Below are 24,816 nucleotides of genomic sequence, written 5' to 3' on the forward strand. Positions count from 1 at the left end.
CGCAGGGATCAGTGCTGGGACCTTTGCTGTTTGTAGTATATATAAATGATTTGAAGGAAAATGTAGCTGGTCTGATTAGTAAGTTTGCGGACGACACAAAGGTTGGTGGAGTTGCGGAAAATGATGAGGATTGTCAGAGGATACAGCAGGATATAGATCGGTTGGAGACTTGGGCGGAGAAATGGCAGATGGAGTTTAATCCGGACAAATGTGAGGTAATGCATTTTGGAAGGTATAATGCAGGTGGGAAGTATACAGTAAATGGCAGAACCCTTAGGGGTATTGACAGGCAGAGAGATCTGGGCGTACAGGTCCACAGGTCACTGAAAGTGGCAATGCAGGTGGATAAAGTAGTCAAGAAGGCATTCAGCATGCTTTTTCCCAGGATGGAAGAGTCAGTTACTAGGGGACATAGGTTTAAGTTGCGAGGGGCAAAGTTTAGAGGGGATGTGCAAGGCAAGTTTTTTTACACAGAGGGTGGTGAGTGCCTGGAACTTGCTGCCAGGGGAGGTGGTGGAAGCAGATACGATAGCAATGTTTAAGGGACATCTTGACAAACATGTGAATAGGAAGGGATTAGAGGGATATGGGCCCCAGAAGTGCAGAAGGTGTTAGTTTCGGCAGGCATCAAGATCGGCGCAGGCTTGGAGGGTCGAATGGCCTGTTCCTGTGCTGTACTGTTCTTTGTTCTTTGGAGTGAAAAACTCTCCTGTGCTGACATGCATCGTGAAGCAATCCAGCCACCTCTGTACTTGGACAAGACAATTAGCCTTCTAATAGAACAGCAAAATTTAAGGATGGGAGTAAAAGATTGCAATCTGAACCACAAAACACAACAAAAGAATCACGACAACTGATAGTCAACAGCTGGGTTATCTCCTGTAATCATCTGTATTATATATAAGATATTGAGTCTTACAAACCTCTTCCAATCTGCAAAGTTCTCTAATCAAACACAATTAAACTTTAATTTGCTTGAGCACATGTTGGGTTATCATCTTTTAGATGTTGTCGCCTATTAATAATATATTGTCTGTTACATGGTAGAACATTAAGTCCTTATAAAACAGCATTTCACATGGGTTACACAGGGGAGTTCAGCTAGTAATTACACAGTGTAACACAGTTAGCTGCAAGTATGACAATAAACGCATTGTAAGACACTCCTGCCTAGCCATAACTCCATATGTATTGTTAAAATCAGCAATGAAACAGAGGCAGTGTTTAACACTGCAAAAATGTAATAATTCTGTTAGCATATGGATCTACATTTCACTGGGAATATTGAAAAGAAGCCTGTGACAAAACTACACCTGCCAAAATGAGACATTCATTTCGTAATATGGAACATTATTTTTGAACTGTTACTGGACGTAAAATTACTTGTTTAAAAAGACCACAACAGTGGCTGAAAATATGGCTGCACATATGCATTCTAAAAGACAGTTGCATGAAGAAGACAATGGGAGTACTTACTCCCTGATTCAATTAGCCAGATGTATTTTTGTCAATGATGATGATCAAGAGACATTGAGAGTCGTTGAGCCATCATCCCAACACTGTCCCCCCCACAACTGAGAGGGCCTGGTGAGATTGAAGGAATCCACATATTTCACAGGCGAGGCTGCTCTAAACAAGGAGCTAGTCACGTGGCTAACCTGCTGGCCAACCTGGAGTTAATTGAATTGTGCCCACGGAACAGTTTTTGGGAGAGACTGCGAGTGAACTTCAAGAAGAGAGCACCCCTCTCTCTCACGCAAAGTTCCAGGGACCCACAGAAGTAACGTAAGCCTCAAGACAGAAGACCAGCAAAACAAATTTGAAAGTGTGCACTGGGTCCCAACGAGAACTGCAAGACTTAACTTCAGTCAAAGACTTTACATCCAATCCAAAACCAGTAACTGAACTCCAGCTATTACTTCAAACCTTTCCCCTTCTTTCTCCTCCTTTGTCTCTATTTGCATGTGTGTTTATCACATATGCATGCTAGCATGGTTGTGTCACGTATTTTAGTAGTTTTAACTGAATTAGAGTTTTAAGGTTAATAAACTTACACCTTTCTTGTTTAAATCTGAGAAAACCTGTCTGGTTGATTTCTTTGCAATCACAATTAGAGAGCAGTGAGCAAGGACTCACTGGGAAGAAAGCTGAAACAATGTTTTAAAAGTTAAACTCTGTTACGGCCAAACCAGGAAAAGGCTGAGAGGGGGTGCCCTAGACCCCTTCCTCACCTGGTCGTAACAAGCCAATTAAGAAACAAATGCTATTTAGAGGATTAAGCTCTCGATTGTCTTGTGCCCGAGAAAGGTCTTCATTCGTGAGCTTTCTGTCCAACAGACTTGGTTTCAGTGGCATTTCAGAGGTGTGGCACAATCTTACACTATATTGATTTGGATACCTTAATTTTTCTGTGTGAAATAATAATGATACTCACTATATTGTTATAGAGCCTCACGATATTGAAATGTCTCAAAAGTGTTTCACACAATGAATTATTTTTGACACGCAATAGCTGTTGTGTTGTTGGCATTCTTTCATCTACCAAAGATGATGGACCTGTAGCAAACAATACATTTAGATGAGATTTCTTCTCTTGGTGCATCTTTTCCAATAGTTGTGAAGGCCAATTCTTGAGAGGCAGGTTTTTTCAAAGTGCCGCATGTGAAGCTGCCAAGTGACACTGTCAGTTGTTGTTTTCGAGTGTTGGCAACTGTTGCCAAGCTGCTGTAGCTACTGGTCATTGTGGTTGTGCACACCAAACCATAGGATGTGTTGCCATTTCCCTCTTTTGCCAGCTAGTGACTCCCAGGTGCAATAGTCGACATTTAGGACTTTCATGTCATCTTGCAAGCATCCTTGAAGCAGAGCTTTGGGCGCCCCGCTTGTTGTCTGGACCAGGCTACCTCACCATGCAGAAATTCCCTGGGTACATGACCATCTTCTATCCTGTGGACGTGTCCGATCCACTGACGCCACCTCTGTTTTATTAGTGCCAACACATTTGGGAGCTCTGCCTTTGAGAGGACTGCTGCATTTGTGATTTTGACATGCCAGGATATACCCATAATATGCTGCAGACAGCGAGGATGGAAATTATTGAGCTTCTTTTCCTGTTAATTTTAAGTCACTCATGTTTCACAGCCATACAGCAAGGTGCTGAGAATACAGGCCTTATAAACCATCAGCTTGATCCTAAGGGTCAGTTTGGTGTTATCCCATGTGCATTTCATGAGTTGACCAAAGATGGTAGCTGCTTTCCCTATGCATGTATCGAGCTCTGCATCAAGGGATAGATTGTCTGTCACCGTGGACCCAAGGTAGCAGAACTGCTAACACTTCCAGTGGGGTGTTATTTAGTGTGATCAGGGGTGGAGATGTAACACTTTGTCCTATGACCATGGTTTACTGGTCAATGCGCATGTCTAAGGTTCATAGAAACATAGACTCAGATAGCACAGAAAGAGGCAGTTTGGCCCATCATTTCTGTGCTGGCTCTTTGAAAGATCTAATTAGTCCCACTCCTCTGCTCTTTCCCTGCAGTCCTGCAATTTTTTTTCCTTTACAAGTTCAAGATTGCTCCAATGTCATAGCTTTGTTATACTTGCAGAGTTAAACATGGGTGTCAAGGTCAATGGTAGCATCCTTACTACAGTCCCGGACAACATCAGCTAACTTGGTACAGGTGCAGGGATCGAACCTGACAGCACTCTGGTCTCCATGGCTAAATTCCTCATTCGATAAATCTGTTCAACCATTAGTTACAAAGATTTTTAAATTAATTTCTGTCAGCAAAGTAAACATCTGAACTCAAGCTAGGTTTCCAGGCTCTGTCCTTCCTCCATCTTGTGTTCAGTCTGGTTGACAAATGATGTCACACTACCTGATTTATAAAGCATGAGTTGCCATCTTCAGGAAAGAAAATGCAAGGCAATATCATCAAAATGAAAAAAAACCTTACATTTATGTAGCACCTTTCATGACCGCTTGACATCTCATGAAGTACTTTTGAAGTGTAGTCACTGTTGTAATGTAGGAAATGCTGCAGCCAATTTGTGTTCAACAAGCTCCCACAGTCATGTGACAATAACCAGATAATCTCTTTGTGATGTTGTGATAACTCCCCTTCTCTTCAAAATAGTGTTATAGGATCTTTTATGTCCATCTGAGAGGGCAGACAGGCCTCACTTTAAAATCACATCTGAAAGATGGCATCTCCAACAGTGCAGCACTCCTTCAGTAATGGCCTGAGTGTCAGCCTTGGTTGTTGTGCTCAAGTCCTGGAGTGGGACTTGAACCCACAACCTTGTGATTCAAAGGCATGAGTGCTACCAACACAGCCACAGCTGATATCCAAAATAGAATATCAGTGGCTAGCAAAAATAAAAAACCTGCTGTGCTTCCCCTTCACTATTAGTAACACTGCCAAAGGAGTACTTCTGAAGTGCAATCACTGTTGTAATTAAGCACAGCAATATGGTAATGAGTAGACCATCTCATTTTGTTTGGTATTGGTTGAAGGATAAGTTTGGCCAGGATACCAGGGAGAATTCCCTTGTTCTTTAAAAGTGCCAGAGGATTTTTTATGTCCTCATGAGAGGGCAGACATGGTCTTGGTTTTACGTCGCATCTGAAAGGAAGCATCTCCACAGTGCAACACTCACTCAGTACTGCAGTGGAGTATCAGCCTGGATTATAAGAACATAAATGACAGCAGGAGTAGGCCATTTGGCCCCTCGAACCTGCTCCACCATTCAGTAAGACCATGGCTGAATTTCAACATCAAGTGTACTTTTCCACCCTAATATCCCTTGATTCCCTTAGTGCCTAAAAGCCTATCATTAGTTTTAAATATACTCATTGACTGAGCATCCACAATCCTCCGAGGTTGAGAATTCCAAAGATTTATAATCCTCTGAGTGAAGAAATTTCTCCTCATCTCAGTCCTAAATGGCCAACCCTTATCCTGAGACTATTCTTGCTCATTCTAGATTCTCCAGCCAGAGGAGCCTCTCAGCATCTACCCTGTCAAGCCCTCTAAGAATGTTATACAAGATTGCCTTTCATTCTTCTAAACTCCACAGGATTTAGGGCTATTTTACTCAATCTCTCCTCATGGGATAGTTCTCTCATCTCAGGTATCAATTTAGTGAACCTATATTGCACCCCCTAAGGCAAGTATATCCTTCCTTAGGTAAGGAGACCAAAACTATAAACAGTACTCCAGGTGTGGCCTCATCTAAGCCTTATATAATTGCAGCAAGACTTCCTTACTCTTATAATGCAACCTCCTTGCAATAATGGTTAACATACCATTTACCTTCCTACTTCTTGCTGTTCCTGCATGTTAACCTTCTATGATTCGTTTACAAGGACACCCAAATGCCTCTGAATTTCAATGTTTACTAGTCTCACATTTAAAAAAAAAGCTCTGCTTTTCCCATCCTTCCTACTAAAGTGGATAATTTCACATTTCTCCACATCATCACTTTATTTTTATTTATTTATTTAGAGATACAGCACTGAAACAGGCCCTTCGGCCCACCAAGTCTGTGCCAACCATCAACCACCCATTTATACTAATCCTATACTAATCCCATATTCCTACCACATCCCCACCTGTCCCTATATTCCCCTACCACCTACCTACACTAGGGGCAATTTACAATGGCCAATTTACCTATCAATCTGCAAGTCTTTGGCTGTGGGAGGAAACCGGAGCACCCGGCGAAAACCCACGCGGTCACAGGGAGAACTTGCAAACTCCGCACAAGCAGTACCAAGAATTGAACCAAGGTCACTGGAGCTGTGAGGCTGTGGTGCTAACCACTGCGCCACCCAACTTAACCAGTCTACATCCTTTTGAAGCCTCTTTATGACCTCCTCACGATTTACTTTCCCACCTTACTTTGCATCACTAGCAAACTTGGATATATTATACTCAGTCCTCTCATCTATGTTATTGAGATAGATTGTAAATAACTGAGGCCAAAGTGATACTCCACTAGTTATACTCTTCCATCCTGAAAATGACCATTTATTCCTCCTGTCTGTTTTCTGTTCATTAACCAGTCCTCAAACCATGTTAATAGATTTTCCCCAACCCCATGCACCCTATTTTTGTGTAATGACCTTGCTCAAATCTTGAGAATGAGACTTGAACCCACAGCCTTCTGACTTAGAGTCAAGAGTACTACCACTACGACTGACACTGCAGAAAGCCTAGACTGTGCTGGTGACTAAATAGCAGACACTTGTTTGCTTATAACCTCAGATAGGTACAGGAGCTGTATAAATGGAATACATCTTCCAAGCAAATAGTTTTTATTTAATTACATAAATCAAACAGTTCCTATATGAAACATGTACCGTACATGTAGAGTATGTAGTTTGCAGAGTAACTTTCAAAGAATTGGCTGAAACGGAGTAATCCAGCACCTGTTCCCATTGCAGCTGTAAGTGCTTCGTATACTAGTGAGCAACAAGCAGCTGGAAGTATTTATGCAATTTATAAATGCACTTTTGTAAGTGAATGCAAAGATTTTCCCCCTTTCTCTTAACAGAAGTGCATTGCCCAGACCAAATGGAATTTCTGCGGTGACCTGATGTGCAACATTGCCTGCTGGGGAAGATTTTGTTCTACAAAATTGATTTCCCTCTTTGTTCTCCACCCCTTTCTCTTTTATACTGTCAGTCCACAGAGGATTCCTGGCTTTTGCACTCGGATATTATACCACAGTGTTTTGAGTTACATAAAGAAACTGAAACACAGGGTGTGGCATTTATTTTGATGCTTTGCTGATTTTTTTTGTCAAAAGTATGAAAGAATGTTATGTCACTAGTGTCAAAACAACAAATGAATTATGAGGCCTGGTGTGAAAGTACAGCACCCTTTTATTATATATCCATAGTTTTATTAAAAGGAAGTGCTGCAGAACCTGTTTCAAGGATTACATTTCCATCTGATATTTCTGCTTTTCATTCACACAAAATAAATCATGGCTGCAGTTAAATATCATTTTTATGCATTGTGAAAATAATAATGATTTATATCAAATGCCAAGCAGACTCCCGAGAAATACTAATAAATAATCCCCAGACTATTGAAAAATAAAACTAGCTGTATTCCCCGATAACTCAGCTTGATAAGCAAGTGAGCAGCAGAACCATTAAAAGCAGAGAGGTCCCGGGCTCAAATCTTGTTCTGTGTTGAATTAGCTGATCTCATGCAGGGAATCATTTTCCTCAGCACCTTTGGATTAGCAAAAGGAAATCTGGACAGGGATTCTGCTCCTGACTGTGATCCAGTAAATAGCTTCAGACCTGACTGTGAGGCTTCTGTGGTTGAATAACATGCTGGACCTCATTAACTAGATTCACAATGAGCCAATTGAGCAAAGGCCATGGAACAATAATCAGCAGGGAGCAGGGATGGGAGAAAATTGGTAGTAAAAAATGGTTTAAAAAATGAATGATTGGGAAATTAGACTCGAAGTCTGGTTCATACTGGAAGCTCTATTTTAATGCACTGTTCAGTTTAATTATATATGATGGCAATTGTAAACAGCCTACCCATTTCTGCTTCTTCAAAACTGAAGCTACCCATTCAGCTGTCTCAGACAACTCCCTGACCACTCCCAGCTCATCTCCCATCCCAGCTCTGACCTCAATAATTTATGGCTTCCCTCCTATTCTCCACACATTCCCTCACCATTATGAGACCCATGTCCTGCTCCCTTGACCCTTGCCTGGCTCAAGTCCTGGCCACTCAACTACCTCTCCTTGGGCCAGAGCTCACTGACATTATGAGCTGTTAACTCTCTCCAAGAGTCATTTCCAAAACTGTTATCACCCTAAGTCTTTAAAATAATTACCCTGACTCTTGGACCTCTACAACTATTACCCAACACCCAATCTCCCATTTCTCTCCGAGTTCTGGAACATGTTATCATTATCTAATTGCATGCCCAGTTGTTCTGCAAAAAATCCCTTAAAATAGTTCACATCTTCTCATAGTCCAGAATCACTAAAGATATTCTGGGTGGAATTCTGTTGGAGGGAGTAAGTCCCGACGTCAAGACCATATGTGGGTCCCGTGCCCGCACAGGTGGGAAGTGGGACGCATCAGCAATCGTCTGTAGGTGGCCTCCTAACTGGCCATCACCAGGACCGCTGTCCAATTAAGGAAGGCGGGCAGGCTCTGCTTGCTGCCAGCCAGAGGACCGGCAGCTCTAAAGACTCAACAGTGTCACCTGGAGACGTGGGCACTGCAGAGGCAGGCAGGAGACCTTGGGCCTACAGCAGGCGTTACAAAAAAAAATCATGGGGCCGGATGTTGGAGGGAAAACCCCTCGATGGAAATCACTGGGGCCGTGGGGACTACCTTCCCTGCCTGCAACCCACTCTTTGTTCCATAGAGGTTGCCCCCCTGGGAAGCTGCGGAGAGGGTGCCTCCAAGCAGCTGGCGGCCTGCCTATGTGGTAAAGTGACAGCGGCTCAGGAAAATGGCCCGTAATTGGGTTGATAAGTATTCAAGTTGGCTGCCCACCTCTGTTTGGTGGGCAACCATTTCGGCATTCAGCCCGCTGCTGGGAAACTTCCCCCAGTGGCGTGACTGTGTTGGGGAGCCATCCCAGTGCAGCTGCCCAGCATTTTACCAGCCCTGGGGCCAGAAAAATCTCAGCCTCTGTGTGACTAACAGTGGTGTGTTATCTCTCCTCATAGCCCTCAACCACACCATGAACTGCACATGATTGATTGTTTCATCTTCTTCCATAAGCTCTCTTTCATATTCTATCTCCATGGAAATGTCCTCTCTTGGCCCAGTCCGATCTGTTGTTACGAACAGGTGAGAGATGATAGGGATGACTCCCCCTTTTAACCTCTCGATTGACCTAAGACAGTGTGTTTAAAAAGTGTTTTAGCTTCTAAGTGATTTAATAGTCAGGAACAGACAAATGATAGGTTTTCTCTTAAGTTTTAAAAGAAAGATAAAGATTTATTGTTCAACACTCAAATGAATGCAACTACACACACTCTCACTCATACAGGTACATGCATACTGAAGAAAAGATTGCGATTATCAAAATAGCATGCGATTAGGTTATATGATTTCAAGACTTCTCTGTTACACTTGCTTTACCCCAGAGTGAAGACTTGAAAAGATACAGGCAGGTAATCCTATATTTTTGTCCACTGAAGAAAAGCTCCAGAGGTTTAGGATGACAGATTTGCTGTGTTTTATGTTTGCAGTAGCAGATTTCTCTTGTTATACTCCAGTCAAGGTTCAACGGCGAAGCCTTGTCATGGTTCCTCAGCTGGAGAGTTCAGGGCCAACTCCAGTTATTGCCTACATGTGACCTAAAGCTGGTGGTTTTAAGCAGGGTATTTTCTCTTCGTTGGCATAGATGTTTTTCCACCTCTGTCTGCTTAGAACGTGCCTTACTAAAACCCCTTATCAGAAACCTAGTTTCTATCACGTGACCAGAGCATCTCTTTCCGTTGTCCTCAAATAGTTTCTGATGGTTAGGTCATTGTTAGACAATGGAGTCCAGGTATCAGTCATCCACATACCAACTTGACACAAAAAAGCTTTCCATACTCATTTTCTGGATTTCAGGTTTGGAGTTGAAGTTGAAGAGTCTGCAACAGAATAGTGAACTCTGTTTTTTTTGATTAATTGAAGAAATTCAGCCATTACCACAGGAAGGGTTGTTTGCATTTTGATGACTTCTTAAAGATACGCCCAGAAAGGTCATTTCCATTTTAAAGACTTCGCCAAGACTTGTCCATACATGAAAATTAGCTCAGGGTTCTTGCAGTTCCAGGTGTGTTGGCAGGAAAGAAAATGTCACCTGACCTCTCATCTGCACTTTGTTTTTATAGGAAAATGTCCATTTCAGGTTTATACTTCATAAGATCATATTTATATTTCATAAGTTTGTGTTGTATGAGTATGATACATCGCCATAAAAAAGGGAAACATTGAAATTCCTAGATACTTCTTCTTTTACATCATACAAGGAAAGAAAAGTAAAAACACATGATAGCAAACATGTACACACATTCATTCACATGCATTCCTCATGGTCACTGTCACTAGCCCTTCCACAGCTTACTGGTGGCATTTTGTCTGTTTAAATTCTGGACGAAGCGTCTATAATTACATAATTTTTCCCAGCAATGTGTGTAATTTTTAAGTTAAGCAGTTGTAGGAGTAAACTCCATCTGAACAGCCTGGCATTGTTAACTTTAAATTTCTCCAGGAAATTTAGTAGATTGTGGTTCGTGTATATTAATATCTCCCTGTGTCCGTTACTGACATAGACCTCAAAATGTCGAAAGGCTAACAGAAGTCCGAAAGTCTCCTTTTCTACTGAGAAATATTTCGCTGATGCTTAATTAGCATTTTAGAAAAATAGTCAATTAGTCTCTCGATACCCAAGTCATCTACTTGGAGTAAGACAGCTTCTACTCCCACATCACTGCGTCAATAGCCACCTTGAATGATCGGTTAAAGTTTGGGGCTGCTAACATGGTTCATCTGTTAGAATAACCTTCAATTTCTCAAAAGCCATCTGGCACAGTTCTGACCACACTATCTTGACATTTTTTCTTCAATAGAATTGGTCAATGGTGCAGCTGGGGGGCTGAAATGAGGGACAAATGTTCTATAGAATTGGCACATCCCGAGGAATTTCTCTCTTAGTCCTGGGAACAGGGAAAATCCATCAGGGCTTGTACTTTAGCTGCTCTTGGCAACACCTGAACTTGACCTACTACCATGTCCCAAGCAGGTCATTTTGGCCTTAGCAAACTCCCTTTTGGCTAAATTTACCACTAAGTTACTACTAAATAGACCTTTGAATAATGCCCTTAAATGATTTAGGTGGTCTTCATAGGTGTCGCTGTAGACAGGCAGGTCATCAATATATACAACACAGTTGCTTAAGCCAGCCACTGCTTGACTCAGCAATCTTTGAAAGGTTGTTGGGTGTTCTTGATACTGAATGGCATGACTTTGCATTGGACTAGACCATCTGGCATTACAAAAGCTGAGATTTCCTTAGCTTGGGTGGTCATGGGGACTTGCCAGTATACTTTCAATAAATCAATTTTACTGATGTATGCAGAGTTGCCTACCTGGTCAATACAATCCTCTATGTGAGGGATCGAGTATGAATTGATTCAGGTAACTGCATTAACTTCTCAATAGTCAATGCAGAGTCTCTTGGAACCGTCCAGCTTAGGAACAAATACAATTGGAGAACTCCAGCTGCTTTGATTAGTCTTGATTAGGTTATTGTTACGAGCTCACAGGACACCAGTCTGGTGGGTTCTCTGTCTTTAATGAAACTGACTGTAATGGCCGCCTGCAGTCAGAGTACCTCATTGCAGAGGTCACATGACTACAGCAAGCCAGGAGGCACATTGGTACAGTATTGCATTTCTATCCCAAACATCCCACTTTTCATACAAACAAAACAAAATAAAAATTTAACATGCATTATCATTGATACTGTGAGTTGCCCAAATTACCCACTACGCACACAACTGTTCTCATGCATTATTAGTTCTTCATTCTTGTCAGTCTCTGCATAGGCATTGCATATATAGTCATTAAATCATTCCGGTCTCTTAATGGTGCGCGTGCGCATTGCCGTTGGTTGTTCATCTGGTTGATTTTCCTTCTCCGACAGGTGTCGTTCCTTTGTCACTTGTTGCGGCGGTAACTATTGTTGTTCCATTTCCGTCATTGGGGTGCTGTGGACCTCTGGGGCTGGTGGTTGTTCTGTGGTCTGTGCTGTTGGTGAGTTCTCATTTTCTTGATCTGCCGCCTGCTGTGAAGGAACAGCTTCTTCAGTTGTCCGTATGTGTCTGCGGTTCTGACTGTATCTTTGTTCCTTCACTTCCACCATATATAATCGAGGTGATAACTGCTCTATGCAGGTCCCAAGTTGCCACTTGGGCTGACTCTTGTTGAGTGCGTTGAAGGTTTGTACCCTGACTGGCTCTCCAATGTTCAATTCTGGCAATGGTTCGGCAGTTTTGTCAAAATGTAATTTGGCTTTCTGCCATTTCACCTTGATTTTGTCTGCCCGCTCTGCGGAATCTGAGCACTCCTTCCCCACAGCCTTCACCTCGGGTGCCTGAGCAGATGACTGCCAGATCTTCTTCTTCCTCACCGCCTTGTGACTGGCAAAGGTGTTCTCGTTCCCGAGCCAGCGCCTGCTCATGTAGGCCATCTCCTGGGTTTTCTCTTCTGGCATGTTGAGGGTTAACAGTTAAAACTTTAGACTTGCTTCTGCTGAGATGAGTGGCTTTTGCTTGCCATCTATGATTTGGAACTCCAGATCTTCATTCCTATCATTGCAATCGGCTCTCAGAGTAACTTGTCCTCTTGGTATGGTGCCATCATAGAGCCTCAATCTTACTTTTGAGGGCTTCATTTCTGGATTGCCATGTTGAGCCACTTCGCACAGGTCTGTGAAGATCATGATGTTGCATGATGCACCGGTGTCTATCTGGCACTTTATGTTGACTTGATATTCTCCTTCTACAGTCATCATTCCAACAGTAACAAACCATTTATCACCGATCGACCAGTCTGAAACAACCCATTGTATGTTGTATAGTGATTCTTCAGAATCTTCGGCTGATGTCTCTCCAGTGGCCATCTGTACCTGTGTGTTGTGCTTCCTTCTAGCCAAGCACTTACATGCAAAAGATTCAGCTTCTTGCAGTGAGAACACTGCTCTCCCCACGCTGGACATGCTTCTTTTCCTGTGCGTGATATCCTCTTGTTGGCCAGAGGCTGCAAGAAATACAGAGTCAGTTACAAACTGCTGGGATTGTTTGACCTGTAGTAACCTGGAGCTCGGACACTGGCCTGTGCTGGTAAAAACCAGTTTGAACTAATTACTTTATGAGACAAGACAAAGGAGCGATCACAGGAACAGAGCTTTATTTGGACACGGTGTGATACCGGGGTCTTTGGGCCTGGGCCAATTAGGAGAAGATGCGAACGAGGTGAGCAGGCTTAAACCAACCGGAAAGACACAGCTCAGATTTGGAGAGATAAGAGGGAGGATAAGAAGAGAGCTTTTCGGGCATAGAGCCAGCGAAGTCTCCGGAGACCAACCATCGTGGAAGTGGAAGATCCTGTGAGCAACGCAGCGATGATGTAAAAGAGAGAGAGAGAACGGAACGCCTGGCCAGCGTTAACTCTCCCTTTTTCGGGTATTATCCTTTGTTTTCTGTGACTCAGTCAAGGAAAGGTCAGAGGAACCTAGTGGGTGTGCTTATGAATTCTAGTTAGTTTTGTTATTAACTGTCTAACTCAGTTTGAGTTGCATGCCTTGGTCTAACTAAGTGTATAAGCCTTATTCTTACATTGTACAACAATGTGAATAAAGTAAATTGATAGTTAAAGAAAGGACGGAGTTTCCTCCTCTTTGTACTAAGCCATTAACTGTAGCTGTGAATTAAGCTGGAGGGTGGCTCTCCTGTAACCCGATATCCCAAACACCCAGCCTGAGCCTGAATTAAGAGGACCTAGTCCCACGTGACGGCCAGGTTCAAGTGGGTATAGGGAATAAAGGGGACAAGGGGGAGTTGACTCTGCGCCACGGTTTACGCTCTGTAGTATTTGCATCCTGCCCACTGTCTGTGATCTTTCTGTTCTTTTTGCCTGGAATGCCTATCAGCGCAATGCAAGGCCTGGTCTGTTCTGGCATGAATATGCTTTCGCTGCTGATTTACAACCTCAGTGCCTCTGCACATGTTGATCGCTTTTCTGAGAGCCATTTCTGCTCTCTCAGTCGGCATGCGCTCACTGCGGGATCTCTTATGCCAGTAGAATCCTGTCTTTAATTAGATCATCTTTCAGTTGCACAAATTCACAGGATTCTGCAAGCTGTATTAATGCAGTTGCATATTGATCAATGGATTCTTTTTCACCTTGGGCCCTAATATTGAACACATACCGTTCATAGGTTACGTTCACTTGGGGCTCAAAGCGGGCCTTCAAAGCTTTCAAAATTTCTGCTGTCCTTTTTTTTGTTCTTCAGGGAGATTTAGGGTGGAATACACTTTGTAACAGTCTCTCCCCAAAAGTGATAAAAGTATAGCTACTCGTAACTGCTCTGGTTTGTTAACTAAATCTGTCGCTATTTCATAATTTTGCCATTGCAAGTGGAAAAACCACCAGTTCTGTTACATATCACCTTTCATTTGGACCGGCACAAGCACAGGAAAATTTGCAGCCATTGTCGTACCCTGTGCTTTCAGCTGTTTCTTTGTTCCTTTTCTGTGGCTTCCTGTGGATTTTAGCAGCTTTTAGTAGTTGTGACCATTTCTGTGGCCTTTGTTCCATAGCTGTGCGTCTTCAACACTCAATCTCAGCTCCATTTCTGACACCATGTTATGAGCTCACCGGACACCAGTCTGGTGGGTACTCTGTCTTTAATGAAACTGACTGTAATGGCTGCCTGCAGTCAGAGTGCCTCATGGTAGAGGTCACATGACTACAGCAAGCCAGGTGGTACATTGGTACAGTATTGCTTTTCTATCCCAAACTGTCATTGTCGAACATGTATTGAATCTCCTTTCGGACTCGAGTCAATTTATTGAGGCTCAGTTGGTATGGGTTCTGTTTAATAGGTGGCCATGGATGGCCAAAGAAGAGTGACCTGGTTTGTCCCTACACACTTCCTCAAACTCTCTTATCAGTTTTATTATGCCTTTCGTCTGCTCGTCATTTAAATAATCAGGTACTGTGTCTAGCCTCCCTAAGACTTCTGTGTTAGCTAGTTTTTTTTATTAGTTCATGGGATGTGGGCGTCACTGGCTAGGACAGCATTTATTGCCCATCCCTAACTGCCTTCTTGAACTGCTGCTGTGCATGTGGGGTTGGTAACCGAAAGTGCTGTTAGGAAGGGAGTTCCAGGATTTTGACCCAGCGACAGTGAAGGAACAGCGATATAGTTCCAAGTCAGGATGGTGTGTGGCTTGGAGGGGAATTTACAGGTGGTTGTGTTCCCATGCATCTGCTGCCCTTGTCCGTCTAGGTGGTAGAGGTCGGAGGTTTGGAAAGTGCTGTCTAAGGAGTCTTGGTGCAGTGCATCTTGTAGATGGTACACACTGCTGCCATTGTGCGTCGGTGGTGGAGGGAATGAATGTTTGTGCATGGAGTGCCAATCAAGTGGGCTGCTTTGTCCTGGATGGTGTCGAGCTTCTTGAGTGTTGTTGGAGCTCCACCCATCCAGGCAAGTGGAGATAATTTCATCAGACATCTGAATTGTGCCTTGTAGATGGTGGACAGGCTTTGGGGAGTCAGGAGGTGAGATATGTGATGCAGGATTCCTAGCTTCTGACCTGCTTTCACAGTAGGGGGTTCAATCTGGGAATTTTCCAGGTCTCCTTCTTTTTAATTAATTTTTTAAAAATTCATTCATGGAATGTGGGCGTCGCTGGCCAGGCCAGCATTTATTGCCCATCCCTAATTGCCCTTGAGAAGGTGGTGGTGAGCTGCCTTCTTGAACCGCTGCAGTCCATTTGCGGTAGGTACAACCACAGTGCTGTTAGGAAGGGAGTTCCAGGATTTTGACCCAACGACAGTGAAGGAACGGCAATATAGTTCCAAGTCAGGATGGTGTGTGACTTGGAGGGGAACTTGCAGGTGGTGGTGTTCCCATGTATTTGCTGCCCTTGTCCTTCTAGTTGGTAGAGGTCGCTGGTTTGGAAGGTGCTGTCTAAGGAGCCTTGGTGCATTGCTGCAGTGCATCTTGTAGATGGTACACACTGCTGCCACTGTGCGTCGGTGGTGGAGGGAGTGAATGTTTGTCGATGGGGTGCCAATCAAGCAGGCTGCTTTGTCCTGGATGGTGTCAAGCTTCTTGAGTGTTGTTGGAGCTGCACCCATCCAGGCAAGTGGAGAGTATTCCATCACACTCCCGACTTGTGCCTTGTAGATGGTGGACAGGCTTTGGGGAGTCAGGAGGTGAGTTACTCGCCTCAGAATTTCCAGCTTCCAACCTGCTCTTGTAGCCAGAGTATTTATATGGCTACTCCAGTTCAGTTTCTGATCAATCCCCCAGGATGTTGATAGTGGGGGATTCAGCGATGGTAATGCCCTTGAATGTCAAGGGGAGATGGTTAGATTCTCTCTTGTTGGAGATGGTCATTGCCTGGCACTTGTGTGGCGTGAATGTTACTTGCCACTTATCAGCCCAAGCCTGGATATTGTCCAGGTCTTGCTGCATTTCTACACGGACTGCTTTTAGTTGGAGAAATGCAGCCATTACCACAGGAAGTGTCATTTGCGTTTTAATAACTTCTCAAGGATAAGTCCGGAAAGGTAATTTGTATTTTATTGACTTCACCGAGACTTGTTCAGATATGACAATTAGCTCAGGATTCTTGAAGTTCCATGTGTACTGGCAGGAAAAAAAGGATCACCTGACTTCTTAACTCCATTTTGTTTTACAGGAAAGTGTCCATCCCAGGTTTATACTTTGTAAGTTCATATTGCATGTGCGTGACACTGTCCAAGCATAGCCTGCACATCTCGTGCGATGATTTCTCCTCCCATGTGGTAATCTCTTCTAATGTGCCCCAAGGTTCCTGACCCAAGTCCCCTCTTATTCATCATCCATACATTGCCCATGGCGACATTATCCACAAGCATGGAATCAGTTTTCATATGTATGCCACCAAAATCCAGCTATACCTCTTCACTGTGATATTTGATTCCATTACTGTTGACATGTTTTCAAAGTGCCTGTCCAACACTAGCCAAACTATGGTGTAGCTCAACACTGGCAAATTGAATGTTGTCCTGATTGGCGCCCATCAGAAAATTCTGGGTAGAGTTTCAACTTGCCATCTTGAGGTAAAACTGGCATTGCAAATTAATCACCCGTTATAGAAACTGACCAATTTCATTTCCATTGAAATCAAAAGGAAACAAAAGTCGGGGTTTTCTATAAGAGGCATCAGATTTATGCTTGGGCAACAAGTTGAAAATCCTATCCCTCTACATCTAATTTCTTGAATCCATCCCTCTTTCCAGATGCCTGTACAAATTCAACCCAATGGCCCAAAACTTAGCTATCTTATTGAACCGGAGGTCGAAATTCAAACCTCACCTTTAGTCCATCATCGAGACTGCCCATTTCCACTGCACCTCACTCCCACTCCTGCTGAAATCCTCAATGTTGCTTCTGTTACTCATAGCCTCTACTTCTCTTGCATCTTCCTCACTGGCAGTCCAAGCTGCCCCTTGCAGAAAACTCCAACTCACTCACAACTCTGTCAATGCAAACTCCTTCAGCCTTAGGTCTCTGCTTACACACTGTCACTCTTCCAGTTCTGGCCTACTACATTCCCAGTGACAGAGCCTTCATCCATTTTACTCACACACTTTCCAACATTTCTCCCCAACTTCAAAAGCTCCTCAAAACTTACCTCTTCAACTGTGATTTCAGGCACCTCCTTTCACCTCCCCTTTTATTCCTGTTCAGGTCTTACACCTAACTTTTGCTATATTAAATGTGCTAAATAAGGACATTATTAGTGTTAATTAGTGAACCTTATTGTAGTTGAATATCTAGATGACACCATCTACCAGATATAAAGCACTGTATCCCCTTGTTGGGAGCAGTAAAAGCAATTGTGCTAACAACATGTACTCTGTCCACAGCCAGCTAAATTGCTATTCCAGTTATGCTATGCTTTCAGAATTGCAACAACATTAAATTCAGCCAAAATGCCTTTCCAAAAATGTAATATTGCTACCTTGGTGTAATCTTAAATTCCCAAAGACAAATTAAATCATGCTGTGCTGGTTTTGTTATAATTTTGTGGAGATGCAATTTCAATCTAACTGTTCAGCTGCATCTTTTCTGGTTTGAATGATTTTGTATCAATGATTTATGTCACAACCTTGAAAATGGTCTTAATGTTTATGCATTAGTTATGCATTGCATGATGGGGTTAGTCTGCACTTGTACAAACCTCACAATGTAAACACATCCTAGGTAAAACCTGAGCTCTTATCAATAGCAAATATGATCACTTGCCAGTGCCAAAGATTGGCGTGGATCATGACTGTGATATTCTATTCAGCATCTATTTCTGAAGTGCTCAAATAGTACAGCCTAATTATAAAAGAATCTATTTAAGGCCACACTATTTAGCAATAGAGAAATAACAATACTGCAAAACTGTAACAGAGTTCCAAACAGCTGCCATTTTGGAAGCAGGCAAGTGAATATTTTGATTCAGGCTGGAATTCATGGCTTGGATATCAAAAATTCTAATTTTTTTTTCTCCCTTAGATTTTTTTGAGAGGGGTTGAAAATGGAATAATTCAAAATAAACTTACAAAAATATATAATCACCATAACACATGGTGACACCAGAGATTTCTAATGCCAGCTGGCTTTTTAAAAATTCATAAATTGCATGGACATAAATCAAATTCCAAAGATCATAGAAAATCTGCTAAAAAGTACACTTTATATATTGATTTATGGTGACATTGTAGGAAGGTAGTTATACATTGAGACTTTCTATAACATGATTCAGTTTTCTGTAGTTTTCTCATTAGAAAATGCATTTTAATATATTCCTATTGCTATATGTCATCGGACAAGCCTAAATATAATTTGGCTTATATTAAAATAAATCTTTCATAGGTTTGACTCTCAATGTGGGCTACATACTTTCTTCTGAATCATGAAAATGAGGAAATTCAAATTCAGCAAAATAAAATTCCAATGCTCAATCAATTATAAAGATCAGAACCCAACCTATGAAAAGAAATGTATCTGAGTACAATGATTTTGGGGTTGCATTTTTAAAAAAATTTGTAACTAAAGTATTACTAAATACAACATAATTTGTATTTCAATCAATAAATATTTGCTTTTAAAAAGGTGACCTCAAAAGCATCAATATTTTCCTGAATATTATTAGTGGCCACTGTATTTAAATTTTCCAATGCCACAAAAAGAAGGCACTTTATGAATTATAGAAAAAAAATACACAGCAAAAATAAACAGCACAATACTTTCTAGAACAGCTTTTGTTCAAATATAGACATTGTATATAATTATGCTGCTGATAAAGATACACCACTTACACTTGCGATGAACGCAAGATTGTGCAGAGGCTATAGTCAAGTATAATTGTAACATTCTCTCCAATTGTTGAAGAAAAGCAAGGAAAAGATCAAAAACATCAATATTACTTCATAGCCTTTAAATATTAATTTGTGAAGGTCCTGTTGATTATTAAACTGATCAGATCACCAAGCTTATGTATTGCTGTGGGGAAACAAAGTGTATTTTTTGGCCCAAAACTTGATATTTCATGTAAGAATGGTTTACATCCGTGTATGTGCACATACCAGACAAAATGGATAATAATCTAACTTCTCAGGTAACATCTGCCATTTTTGAATAAAATCATATTGTACAGCCTAAATAAAATTTGCATTTGACCTAGCTTTCTTATAAGCCTTTCCAAAGTTGACATGTTATGTTGAAATTTTGTGCACCATTCTGGTATCTTCACCAATTCTATCTTTGTATAGATATAATTAACAGATGTGCTATATATTATTTCCATGGAAAGCTATTGATATTGTTATAACAAGGTGAGAAAGGGTCTCGGGGGCTCCCGCTCAGCATTTGCCTGGTTTAATCATAACCGGATTTAATTTTAGAACATTGTGTTTTTAGCTCCCCCTTAGTGAATCCTTGTTCACTGCTCCAATTGTAAGGCAAAGAAATCAAACAGGTTTCCTTAGATTTAAACAAGAAAGGTAGAAGTTTATTAACCTTAAACTCTAATCTGGTTAACGACTACGAATATGCAACGCGACCATGCTAGCATGCATACGTGATAAACACACAAGCAGATAGAGACAGAAAAAGTAGAAGGAATAAAGGGGAAAATTTTGAGGCAATATCTGGTAGTTACAGTCCTTTGAGTTCAATGTGGATTCTTTGGTTGCCGGTAAGTCTTGCAATTAGTTGGGGCCCAGTTCATGCTTCAACTTGTTCCAATGTAGGAGTCTTTTCTCACTTGAGGATTACGTGTCTTCCATGGGTCCGGAAGCTTGGCAGAAAGTAAGAGAGAGAGAGACAGCCAGATGAGAGACTTGTGTTACGACGAGGTGAGAAAGGTGTCTTGGGGTCCCTGTCAGTCTTCACTTGGTCTTACTGTAACAGGGTTTAATTTTAAACACACCGTGTTTTTAGCTCCCCCTTGGTGAATCCTTGTTCACCGCTTTCCAATTATAAGGCAAAGAAACCAACACAAACAGGCTTTCTTAGGTTTAAAGAAGAAAAGTTGAAATTTATTACACGTAAACTCTAATTTGGTTGACGCCCACAGTTACACGACGTGCCCACGCTGGCATGAATACACAATAGAAACATGTAAATAGAGACAGAAAAGAGCAGAAGAAAAATAAAGTGGAAAAGTTTGAGGCAACATCTGAAGAGTTTTTGTTACGGTTCTTCGAGCTCACTGTATAGTCCTTGATTGTAGGTAGATCTTGCTTTTCGTTGGGGCCCAGTATTCTTCTTAAACCTTGTTCACTGTAGGAGACTTTTCTCTGTTGGGGTTCATGTGTCTTCAGTGGATTCAGAGGCTTGTGAGAAAGAGATGGGAGCAGGCAGACAGGAGAGGCTGTGGCAAACCAGCCAGGAGAGATTTTCTCAGTCCAGGAGCATTCTGCTTTCTGCCCAAACTGTTAGTACAAATTCAAAAAACTCAGGTTGCCCAGCAGGTTAGTCATGTGACTAGTTGGTTTGACCATGTCCGTTTGTGTATTCAACCATCTTAGCAGTCAACCTGGAATGTGAGTTCCCCACCTTCGTCTGGTGTTCAAAAGTCCATTGTGGGTTGAATGTGTCAGGGAATGGCTGCTTTGTTCTTCCAAACACTGTCTGTTAATTTGCAAATGTCTTTTCCAGCCATGGCTGATCTGTTAAACAAGTCCTTTCTTCACTCCAGCAACAGTTTAAAACCGATGTTCATATGACAAAATTAAAATGCCTCATTCTTGGCAGGTGGGGGTCTGCATGACAACATTTATTTGTATTTTAAACACAGCTGACTTCAATCTGTGCAAATATAGTTCATGAGTTGCAGCCAGTGTATATGATGCAGCATTACAAAACAATGAATCATTTGGAAGCAGCTTTTTTAATTTAGGGTATAAGCCAGCATTTATTTTTGTTACATAGCAGTTGCAAGTAAAATCTACTGTAATTTAAATCTTCTGCACTTGGATGAATGTATGCACTGTCTTTGTGGTAAATCATTCTCTATGCTAGATTATGCACTGGACAAAAAACACTGCACAGAGAGAAAAATTAATGTTTCCATTTCCTTACTGATTTAACAATTAAAGATTAAAAATAAACTAACAATGGTTCAGAATGGATTTAGAATCTACTTATACGCAGACGTTTTTAACATAGTTATTTAGCCTTACATGTTAACATATGTGCTTCCTGGTCTACATCATAATAGTTCATCTCGATCTGAGTTTTTTTGTAAACAGGAAGTTACAAAAAATATTTCCTGGAGCCCATCAGGAGGGTCTTTACATTACAGGAGAGGAGCACATAACACCGGGAAAACATAATAAATAACATTTATGCTCGGTAAGAATGCAAATCCATTTATTTTGTCCTCTCATGCTCTGTCAGGAGTCTCATGAACAAATATAAAAGCAAAATACTGCAGATGCTGGAATTCTGAAATAAAAACAAGAAATGCTGGAAATGCTCGCAGGTCCATCAGCATCTGTGGAGAGAGAAGCAGAGTTAATGTTTCAGGTCAGTGACCCTTCACTAGAATGGAATCCTGTGGTGAGTAACTCACCTCCTGACTCCCCAAAGCCTGTCCATAATCTACAAGGCACAAGTCAGGAGTGTGATGGAATACTCTCCACTTGCCTGGATGGGTGCAGCTCCAACAACACTCAAAAAGCTCAACACCATCCAGGACAAAGCAGCCCGCTTGATTGGCACCCCATCTACAAACGTTCACTCCCTCCACCACCGACGCACAGTGGCAGCAGTGTGTACCATCTACAAGATGCACTGCAGCAATGCACCAAGGCTCCTTAGACAGCACCTTCTAAACCCGCGACCTCTACCAACTAGAAGGACAAGGGCAGCAAATGTACGGGAACACCACCACCTGCAAATTCCCCTCCAAGTCACACACCATCCTGACTTGGAACTATATCGCCATTCCTTCACCGTCAGTGGGTCAAAATTCTGGAACTCCCTTCCCAACAGCACTGTGGGTGTACCTACCCCACATGGACTGCAGCGGTTCAAGAAGGCAGCTCACCACCACCTTCTCAAGGGCAATTAGGGATGGGCAATAAATGCTGGCCTGGCCAGCGATGCCCACATCCCATGAATGAATAAAAAAAAAGATGCTGCCAGACCTGCTGAGTATTTCTGGCATTTACGCGAGCTCAAGGAACAGCATCTCATTTACCGATTAGGCACACTACAGCCTGTCGGACTGAACATTGAGTTCAATAATTTCAGAGCATGACAGACCCCCCATTATACTCTTATTTTTAGTTATTTTTTTTCTTTTTCCTTTTTTTTTTTTGTGCTTATTTTATTTTATTTCATCTAAGTTTGTTCAGTTTGCTTACCCACTGTTTTTTTTTCATGTTTGTACTTGCGGCTTCAATTTTCAGTCCGCTAACACTCTATCTGTACTAATGCTTTGTCTTTCAACACACCATTAACATATTGTTTGCCTTTGCTCCACGACCTTCTGGTCAGCTAGTCTGTGACCTTGTCCTTTCTACACCTTCTCCTTTGTTATCTCCTGCCCCACCCCCGCTTTACTTGCTTATAACCTTTTACATTTCTAATATTTGCCAGTTCTGAAGAAGGGTCACTGACCTGAAACGTTAACTCTGCTTCTCTCTCCACAGATGCTGCTAGACCTGCTGAGTATTTCCAGCATTTCTTGTTTTTATTTCAGATTTCCAGCATCTGCAGCATTTTGCTTTTATTTCTGGCATTTCTTATTTTTATTTTGTCTCATTAACAAACATGAATTGGGGACCCATGATGTGCATTAGACCCCTGCTGAGTGAAGTATTCTCAGTGCTGCCGGAATTATTTCCTCACTGCGACTCTGGCCCCACAGTGAAAGTCAATGCATGTGCCAGCCCCCTATATCCTCCCAAGCCACAAGGCCCTTGGAAAGAACCTCTCCCATATCTTATCTTGCTGCGGACAGCAATCTCTCGGTGCTAGCGTATGCAACTGATACTCTCGATCTTCATAGCCTGCCCACAGTCAATTGCCGCTTTCCACCCAGAACAGGCAAGCAGCTGAGTGCCGGTATTCAGATGAGACCTGGTGGTTAAAATCTGCTGAGCCTCCGACTCAAAGGATAGAATCTTGTGCCCTTCAAAAATAATCAAGGGATGGGATTGTTTCTCGGTTCCAACACCATACTGGCAGTCAGTGCATCCGCCTGGGAGATCTTCCTGGAGGCAACCAATTAAGAGGCCACCTCCGGGTCTGACATCAGGATGGCAGGTGGGTTCCTGAGGCTGTAGGCCCAGAGGCCCTTGGAAGGATGGCAGCCCCACCGGCAGAGGTGGGTGCTGCATGCTGGCGACCATGACAGCGCCTCCATCTTAGAGGTGTCCTCTGAAATGTTTAGAATTTATTAAAAAATAAAAAATAGTGGCTACAGCTGCCAGGCCACCCCTGTGGAGGAGAAACCTCTGCTGGTCAATGTTGCTCCAGTTGGGGGTGGTGGGGGGAAGGGGGCAAGTAAAAACAGGGGGCCTCACAGGAACACCATCCCCCATCCCCCACCGCAGGCCAGCTGTTAACAAGCCACCTCAAGAGACCTGCTGGGCCTGGCCCTCGGTGGGGCCGCCGTCCCTGCAACGTCCCTAATAAGCCCATAAATGGGCAGTACATTATTCAAATTGCAAGATCACCCAGAGGCAGGAAGGCATCGGCCCGCTGACCCGATGCTAATATTTCTGACTTTCCCCTCAGGCCTGCCTTCAAACCTACCCCGCGGGACCAGGAAGATTACGCCCAAACTCTTGAACAGGAATGTCAGGCTGAATTTTATGATCACGCTGCCAGAAGCGGCAGCAGGTGTGCAAAATGGTGGTGCTCCCACTTGTCCCGTGATCGGCCTCGCTGCCGCATGATCACGGCAAGTGGCCATTTTGCATAATGGAGGCGGACGTCCCCTTCCAGTCACGTGGCGGGGCGGAAATGGAGACGCGTTCACGGTGTCACCTGATGTAGGACCAGGTACAGACGCCATCTTTAAAAGCCTACCAGCCTTGCATTCATGACATCCCAGCATTCTCTGGAAGCTCACTGAAGCAACAGTTCTGTGCTGTTTTAAAAAGTTAAAACTCAGCAAGCCGTCCACTGGACATCCTTCTGATCATGTTGAGGTTCAAGTAAGGTTGGCCCCCCACTCCAGTGACATCTCCTTGCTTATTCTCCTCCAGGGTGCAAGGGAAAGGTGGGAGGTCCTTTTCACCAGTGATGGCAAGACATCCTGCTTGACCAAGCAAGGCTGGACGGAGATCGCAGAGGAGGTTAGCAGCCACGGCGGGGTGGTGGGGGGCAGGGGCGGGGTTCACCCAACAAAACTGAATCCAGTGTAGGAAGAGGCTCAATGACCTCCTGCATTCAGCAAAGGTAACTGGCATATTCCAAAATTGCTTGGTGTGTCACTACATGATATGCCACATGGGTGTCACTGCCATTTCAAAGA

Source organism: Heterodontus francisci, chromosome 16, assembly GCF_036365525.1.
Source record: "Heterodontus francisci isolate sHetFra1 chromosome 16, sHetFra1.hap1, whole genome shotgun sequence".
NCBI lineage: Eukaryota > Metazoa > Chordata > Chondrichthyes > Heterodontiformes > Heterodontidae > Heterodontus > Heterodontus francisci.